Below are 8923 nucleotides of genomic sequence, written 5' to 3' on the forward strand. Positions count from 1 at the left end.
TATAAATCAGTGATGCTGTGTTCTGTCTATGGCTCTTTCAACATTTTGAAGTATAATTTTTTGGTTTAAGTAATTGATTTACTAGATGTTCTTTTGACCACATGGAAAAAGGTCACATATAAAGTTTTTGTAGTTCTTGTGCAAAAGAAAAAAATGAAAAGCAAAAACTTCATATAACTTTGAAAATTATAAACACCAATTTGAATACTCTCATGCATAACAACCAATTAGCATGCAATGTTTTGGAATTAGAATAGACATAAAACATTTTATTAGTTTCAGGTGTACAATATAATATTTGTATATGATACAAAATGACCTTCACACTAAGTGTAGTTAACCTCTGTCACCACACAGTGACAATGTTTTTCTTTGATGAGGACTTTGAAACTCTCCTCTCTAGCAACTTTCAAATACACGATTCAGTATTATTAGCTTGAATCACCATGCTGTGCTTTACATCACATCCGTTGCCTTTTCACTTTTCTTCTTCTCTTCCTGAAAAAATTGAGTGAAATATAAGAATTTCTCATGTGTCTATACCCGGAAAAAATAATTCTAACAAAAAATGGCACCAGGGATGTCCTAAAGGATACCAGACCACACACCATATATGACATCAATTTCTTGATTCTAAAATGTGAATGGTAGTTTGTACTCTAGGTTACTAATGCTTGCATTAATGAAAATGACTCATGTACTTTACTTATATTCTGGTAGTAAACTCTACCACATGAAAGCAGTGAATCTCACACAAATTTCAGAATTTCTTCTCCTGGGACTATCAGAGGCACCAGAACTGCAGCCCGTCCTATTTGGCCTGTTCCTCTCCATGTACCTGATCACTGTGTTGGCAAACCTGCTCATCATCCTGGCCATCAGCTCAGACTCCCACCTCCACACACCCATGTACTTCTTCCTCTCTAACTTGTCCATTGCAGACATCAGTTTCACCTCCACCAGCATCCCAAAGATGCTGGTGAACATCCAGACACAGAACAAGGCCATCACCTATGCAGGCTGCATCACATGGATGTATTTTTTCTATTCTTTGGTGTGTTGGACAACTTCCTCCTCACTGTGATGGCCTATGACCGATTTGTGGCCATCTGTCACCCCCTGCACTACATGGTCTTCATGAACCCCTGACTCTATGGACTGCTTGTCCTGGTGTCCTGGACAAGTTCCCTTTATTCCTTGTTGCAAAGCTTAATGGCATTACAACTATCCTGTGCAGACTTAGAAATCCCTCACTTTTTCTGTGAAATCAGATGAGCCAACTTGTCAGTTCTGGCACCTTTCTTAATGACATGGTGATGTATTTGGCCACTGGGCTGCTGGCTGGTAATCCCTGGCTGGGATCCTTTACTCTTACTCTAAGATTGTGACCTCCATATGTGCAATCTCATCAGCTAAGGGGAAGTATAAAGCGTTTTCCACCTGTGCATCTCACCTCTCAGTTGTCTCCTTGTTTTTTGGTACAAGCCTAGGAGTGTATCTCAGCTCTGCTGGTACTCACAAGTCTCAGTCAAATGCAACAGCCTCAGTGATGTACACTGTGGTCACACCCATGCTGAACCTCTTCATCTACAGTCTCAGGAACAGAGACATAAAAGGGGCTCTGAGAAGATCAGTTGAGGTGGCAGCTTTATAAGGACCATTTGTCCTAGGGCTGAGTAAACACCCATGATTGCAGGGCTCAAAGCCTCACAGCCAGATGTTGTTCCTCTTTGATCAGGTCATAGAAGTAGAAAATACTCTTCCTGTTTATTTCCTTGTGTCTGTGTTTTTGTGATTTGAATTCCTCTATAATATTTAAGTGGATCAATTTATTAACTTGTTAACTTTGTCATATATAGCAGCTTTTCCTTTGTCATTTTTCTCCTCTCCCAAATTGATTCTCAGGCTTGGATGAAATATTTGGATACTGCCATCTATTTCATGGAGACTACGTGGATTTCTTAAGAACAATTTCTTTTGAAATGACATATATCATACTGAATAATTTTTCTTTTGTTTCACTGAAGGAAGAATCTTGAGTGGTACTACTCCTATGGAATTACACTGCACTTGGTAACCAAAGCCATGTGTATCATCTCACAGGGAAGGAAACTAGAAGATCACAGTGTAACACTTCTTGTGGTTCATGTCTTCATATCTCACTACCATAGCATAGTTTGACATAATATGTGCTTAGAGGCAAAGACAACCTTAAGTGTGAAGAAGCAAAATTTTAAGTCATACATTTATTAGTAGTAGGTAAACTCTTTTTATGGTGTGTATTTACTTATCAATGTATATAAGATTGGTGTCCATGTATAAAAGAATTTATGGTTGGGTTGAAGCATTGCTTGGTGTAGTTATGTTTCCTTTGAATGGTCTTTGGGCCTCCACGTGAAAACTTCCATTGCTACTTAAAACTATGATTCCTTCTATTGTGCTAAAAGGAGCATCTCCCACTACTCCAAATACTGCTGTAACCAATGGAGAGGTAGGGAAAGAACTACATCAATCTCATGCAGTATATATATTATATATATTGTTGTGGATTGCTCTGCCTGGTTCTCGGAATTATAACTCTCTACCCCCTGTGGCTTAAAGATGAGTGAGTGACCTTTGGAATTCGAGCCACAGGAGACAAAGCTCATCTCTGGTAGCAAATGCTGCCTCAGTTTCCTCTCCCTGCCCCCAAAGCTTGGTCGGAAGTCAATGACAGGTAAGACCCCTCACAGCCGGGGGCAACCTAGGCCAGACATGATCACTTGGGAGGCCATCATGGAAGGACTCTGCGCGGCGGGGTGAGGGGGAGGCTGCAACAAAGAGCAATGGACTCTTGCCCCCCCCCCCACCACAGCTTTGAGATAGCCCAAGTCCCCATGTCTTCTGGGAGAAGCACTTCTTGGCTCTAATCCCCTTAAGCCTGAATACCTGATGGGGAGTGGTGCAGATCCTTGCCTTGCTAGAGCGTGTCCTGGGAAAAAAACTGGCATCACAAAGACTTCCTGAAAAATCTGTGAAATCTTCTCTGCTAAGAGTGCTTTCATTCATATGTTAAGGGTTTGAGCAGGAAACCCTAAAACTCTGTTCCTGACAGACTCTGACTCATAGTAAGCCCTCAGATTTCTTTGAAATGTTATCTACTGTTTGACCCTTGCTGTCCTGTATTCCTGTATATTACAACCTAATAAAAGCCCTTGGAGGAAGGGGCTCAACGCCTTTTTCCCTTGAGAAACTGGCCACTGCTCACGGCCTTTTTCCTCTGGGAAAACGGCCACCTCTCCTCCCCAAGCAGATCACATCATATCTCTGTCTTCTTTACTTTCATCTGTGGAAGTTGGGGGATGTGTGGGAAAAGTCGCCCCCACAATATGTGATCTATAGATATGTCATATATGTTCATAAATGGGAACAGTGACTCACCAGAGAGCTTGAATTTCTGTCAGTTCTGTGACTCAGAGTCATATGTGTTACCCAAACATACATGTTCTTCCAACCTTCCCTGCTTACCTACAAGGGGATCTGATGGAGTCACTTTTCAGTGCAGTTTTCTGAAATAAACTTCAGTGGGAATAATCACGAATGTCATCTTCAAATATTGAAACAGAGACTTACAAGGACAAGTGGCTGATTATGATATTTTCCTTCAGTTCTGTTCACTCTGACTACTGTTATCAGTTAGCTGTTGCTGCATACTGTTATCCTAGAAGCAAATGGCTTAATATGATGCACTTATTACCAGTGGGATTACGTGGTGGGAAGTTGATCTGATTTCTGCATGGTCTGTAGTCAGCTGTCAGTCTCTCTATTGTGTCTCTAAGGCTCATCCATGATTCTGTGTGTGGCTGTAGTGCTCTTCTCTGCTGAACCAAGTGATGTCAGTTTATTCCCTTTATACATGCTAGTGAGTCATTAATTTATGGGGAAAATGAATTTATGAAATGATAATTGCTTTAATTCCCACATTGTTATATAACACTTGCTTTCTTCTTGGTTAGAAGAGATTCTCCCAGCATTTCTGAGGGTGACTCAGCTACTTGTACTCTAGATGTGACCCTGAGCCACGTTTTACTAGAAAGTTTAATTCCTAACTAATTCATGGAGCACAATTACATACAATGTACAGCACATTCAACATGCTGCATTAAGTTAGCCATACAAAAATTAGGAACTTATACTACTCAATCTCATTTGCGTATGATTTGAAAAGGTGTATATGTATTAACTCCTTTATTATGTTATTGTTAAAAATGTAATCACCCTAAACCTGTTTCTTCATTTTTGATGGTGATATGAGATTATAAATTCTAATTACAGACTAATATTGTGTGGAATAAATGAAATGTTTTACAATACTCTGTTGAGTTGAAAGATAACTTTTGAGGTTAGGAGTGTATGTCTGTATGTACTTGAACACACTTTTCTCTCAGATAAGGATGTTCACACACATGCATGTGCATGCACACAGAATCACATAAGTCCTATTTATTTTGCTAATGATGTCTTGAGAGAAAGTTGGAGGGAATAGAAATAAAAAGAATGAATGTTTGAATCAACACAAAATAGAAGAATGTAGAAATGTCGACATGAAGATTTAAAGGAGGATTATAATTTTAATATGATATTATTTTTTCTCTATTAGATCCTCAAAGGCTTCAAGGTCAGAACATTTACATTTATGCAATGGAGAATCTGTGCCACCTAATGGGGCAGAATATCTCCAATGAACTCTAATTTCCTTTTTTTAAATTAAATTATTTTAAATTGTTATTATATTATAGTTGTCTCAATTTCCCCTCCTTTCCCCTCCACCAGCCCTCCAATACCCCCTCCCACAGACAATCCCCACACTTTTGTCCATGTCTGTGGGTCATTCATAGGTGTTCGTCTCTTCCCCTTCTTTCCATTATTCTCCCTCTACCTCCCCTCTGGTCACTGTCAGACTATTATATGTTTCCATGCCTGTGGTTCTATTGTGTTCATTAGTTTATTTTGTTCATTAGATTCCTCCTATAGGTGAGATCATATAGTATTTGTCTTTCACTGACTGCCTTATTTCACTTAGCATAATATTCTCCAGTTCCATTCATGCTGCTGAAAAATGTAGGCATTCTTTCTCCTTTCTGCTACGTGGTATTCCATTGCATAAATATACCACAGTTTTTTTTTATCCATTTACTGTTCATTTACTGATGGACACTTAGGCTGTTCCCAGCACTTGACTACTATAAATAGCACTGAACACAGGGGTGCATAAGTTCTTTTGAATTGGTTATCTGGGATTCTTAGGGTATATTCCCAGCAGCAGAAATGCTGGGTCAAAAGGCAGTTCCATTTTTAGTTTTTTAAGGAAATTCCGTACTGTTTTCCACAGTGGCTGCATCAGTCTGATATTTACCTTCTATTTTAAGGGGGGATTTGTACATGAAATGGCTGTACCTAAGAGAATGATTGAGAGGCTTAATAGCCATGGGGATGTAAAGTACTGCATAAGAAATGAAGTCAATATTATTTTAATAACTATGTATGGTGTGGGTGGCACTAGATTTATCAGAGTGATGACTTTGTAAGTTATATGAATGTCTAATCACTATGTTGTCCTCTTGAAACTAATACAATATTGTATGTGAAGTGTAACTGAAAAAATAAAAATAAAATAAAAAATGAGAGGCTTAAAATTAGTTCCTGCAAACAATTTATTCTTTTTTTATTTTACTTTTCAATTACAACCAAAATTCAGTATTTCAAAATTTTTAATTTAGCTTATTGAGGTGACATTGATTAGTAAAAATATAGGTTTCAAGTGTAGAATTCTATGGTGCATCATCTGTATATCGCATGGCATGACCACCACCCAAATCAAATTAGTTTCAACTGTACATCATAGTGGTCAGACAATCATATACTTTACAAAGTGATCCCCCTGATATTTCTAGTACCCACCAGGCACTATACAATATGGAAGCAATCCTGCCAACAATTTTTCATTTTAAAAAAGAACTTAAAAATTTTTTGAGTTACAGTTGACATTCATCATTATAGGGTTTAGACATTTATGTAACTTATAGAGTGATCCCCCAGTAAGTCTAGTACCCACATGAAACTGTACATACTTATATCAATATTATTGACTATATGGCCTATGCTGTACTTTACATCCCCATGACTATTATCTAAATGACAGCGTGTACTTCTTAATCCCTTCACCTTTGTCACCCAGCCCCCAGGACCCTCCCTCTTGACAACCCTAAGTTCCTGCAAACAATAGTTTATTGGATAAATACCTGTATTATAATTTTATATTTGCTCTAAGAAATTGCCACACTGCTGGCATAAAACAAAACATACTTATCTTATGATTCTATAAAGTCAGAGGTCGGGGATGGGTCTCTTTGGGATAAAATTCAGATGTCAGCAGGACTGGGATCTTCCTGGAGGCTTCAGGAAAGAATGCGTTCCCTTTCCACTTTACTTTCCAGGGACAACCTGCAATCTGTGGCCCATGCCCCTTCCTCCACGTTTAAAACCAGCCACAGACCATCTCCAGTGTTTCTCAGACTCCACTTCTCCCTCCCTCTTCCACATTCACAGGACCATGAGGATGACATTCGTCCCACCTGGATGATCCAGGGGGATCTTTTTACACCAAGAACAACGATTAACAACTTTATTCCATCTGCTACCTTAATTCCCTTTGCTCTGTGAAATAACATTTAAAAGTTCTTGTGATTAGAATGTGTACATTTTTCAAGGCCCTTATTTTGCTAGCTACAAAGCCTTTTTCAGATACAAATTATCTGATGTTACTCTGGAGGCCAATATAAAAGAACCAAACACAGAATTTATGCCCCCTATAAAGTGAGTAAAAAACTTGTCTTAAAATGACACACATGAAAGAATTCTGGTGGAAAAGACCTGATCTGACCTACCCCTGACTCTAACAGAGGACTAGTTTCTTGCTACTCAAACTGTGATTCACAGAGCAGGACCTGCAGCATCAACACCGTCTAGGAGCTTGTGAGAAATGCAGAGTTTCTTGGGCCCTCTAGGCCCTGCTGAATCAAATTGCATTTGAACTACAATTCTTTTTTTTAAAAAAATATTTTATTTATTTATCTTTAGAGATGAAGGGTAAGAGAGAAGGAGAGAAATATCAATGTATGGTTGCCTGTCATGAGTCCCCTGCTGGGAACTGGCCTGCAACCCAGGCATGTGCCCTGACTGGGAATCGAACTGCGATTGTGTGGTTCACAGGGCCGTGCTCAATCAACTGAGCTACACCTGCCAGGGCCTTGAACTACAATTCTTGATAATTTGATGAAACAGTGACATTGGAGAAGTGCTGGTAGTGTTTACATTTTCCTGTCTTCCACCATCAACATTAGGGGTGGTCTGATTATTTGCACCGGATGCTGCCTGGTGCAGTACAGGGTTCAGCAGCATCCCTCCAGACATCGCCAAATGTAGCCAGGGGAAAAACCATGTCTGTTGACAACCACGGGCCCAGAGTTCAAGAACTGGAAGACAGATTTCATTCCCATCCCATACTCAATGCATAAATTCAAGCAGAACTTCAGATCACTCTGAGCCCAAACCATGAGATGGAGAATGGAGTATATAATAAGCCTACCTTGTAGAATAAACTGCATAAAAATGAAATGAGATAATCCCTATAATCTGCTAAGATGGGTTATGATGCATAAAAACATCTACATCTATTATAATTATAAATACTTTATAACAAGGGACCAAATAATAGCTCTTACTTGCAATAATTGTATAAAATTTTTAATAGTTTGGTAACAGTGTCAGGAAGCCAAAGAATGTGATGTTCAAGATTTTATATGAAAACAACAGTTATGTTTCTTGTAAAGAGACATTCACCCAGACTGTCTCTTCTAAAGGGGAATAACAGTTTTCTAGAGGTAACAGGGGTTCTGTGCCCACCTCTACTCAATGCTTGGAAGATTCATGGACCCAATCTAGGCAAATTCCTCAGTCTCAGACTTTGAGAAACTTTCACTGATGTTTGAGGTTAGCTGCTGGGAGTTCAGACCTCTGGAAGCAGAAGAGTTCATGGAGAACGAGTAATAGAAACTAAATTTACCTGGCTTATAACCAAGTCTCCTAGGAACAGAGAGTCAGCAACAACATTTTCCTTTCAGGCCAGGCCTGTCTGTGTCCCACAGGGAAACCACTTCTGCAGACGTGGGAGTAACAGTAAAATTATGTAATGGGAAGATAAAGCAAGCTGTCCATACCGCCTCTGCTGCAGTACGATTAGCCTGTACAACCATTTTAAATAAATAGTAGTGGTTTTATTTCTTAAGAAATTTTATTTTTTTCTGTCTAGAGAGAGGGGAGAGAAGAGACAGATGGAGAGAGATATCAACGTGTATTTACCTCTGGTGCACCCCCCACCAGGGACCTAGCCCACAACCCAGAAATGTGCCTCCACTGGGAATTGAACCAGCGCCCCTTTGGTTCTCAGGCCTGTGCTTAATCCACTGAGCTACAGCAGCTCGGGCTTAGTCTGCGCAGCCTTGGAGTCTGCAGGGCGTGGTGTTTCCTTCAGAGACCGAGTCTGGCTGGCTGACCACTGTTTTACTCCCTCCAGCTCTCTGATGTGGACACAGCTTTAGTCACCATAGTCAACCATCCAGGAGGAAGTTGGAGTTGTGGATGGCGACATTCCTCTCAGCGTTTCATCCAGGTCAGTATGAGAACCCAGCAGACATGACAGGGAACAATTAGAGAGACTGGAAGCCCAGAATGTTTATCTGAGGCCACCTGAGAGCCATTTTGGTCTAGTCCAGAGCCCAGAGATCACGGGGGTGTTTGCCGTCTTGATTCATAAACCAGGGTATTTATTTATGAGGCGAACAAGGAAAGTAGACACTGACTTCAGTGACCCAAGGGTAAGTGT

At 39.9% G+C, this 8923-nt stretch overlaps 1 pseudogene; it reads left to right on the forward strand.

Moving 5' to 3' along the window:
• The first annotated feature begins 812 nt into the window (after window positions 1-812).
• LOC118984812 (olfactory receptor 7A10-like) lies at window positions 813-1654 on the forward strand (annotated as a pseudogene).
• Window positions 1655-8923: the final 7269 nt, after the last annotated feature.

The sequence above is a fragment of the Sturnira hondurensis genome, unplaced genomic scaffold (assembly GCF_014824575.4).
Source record: "Sturnira hondurensis isolate 20B ecotype Veracruz unplaced genomic scaffold, ASM1482457v3 Scaffold0003822, whole genome shotgun sequence".
Lineage (NCBI taxonomy): Eukaryota > Metazoa > Chordata > Mammalia > Chiroptera > Phyllostomidae > Sturnira > Sturnira hondurensis.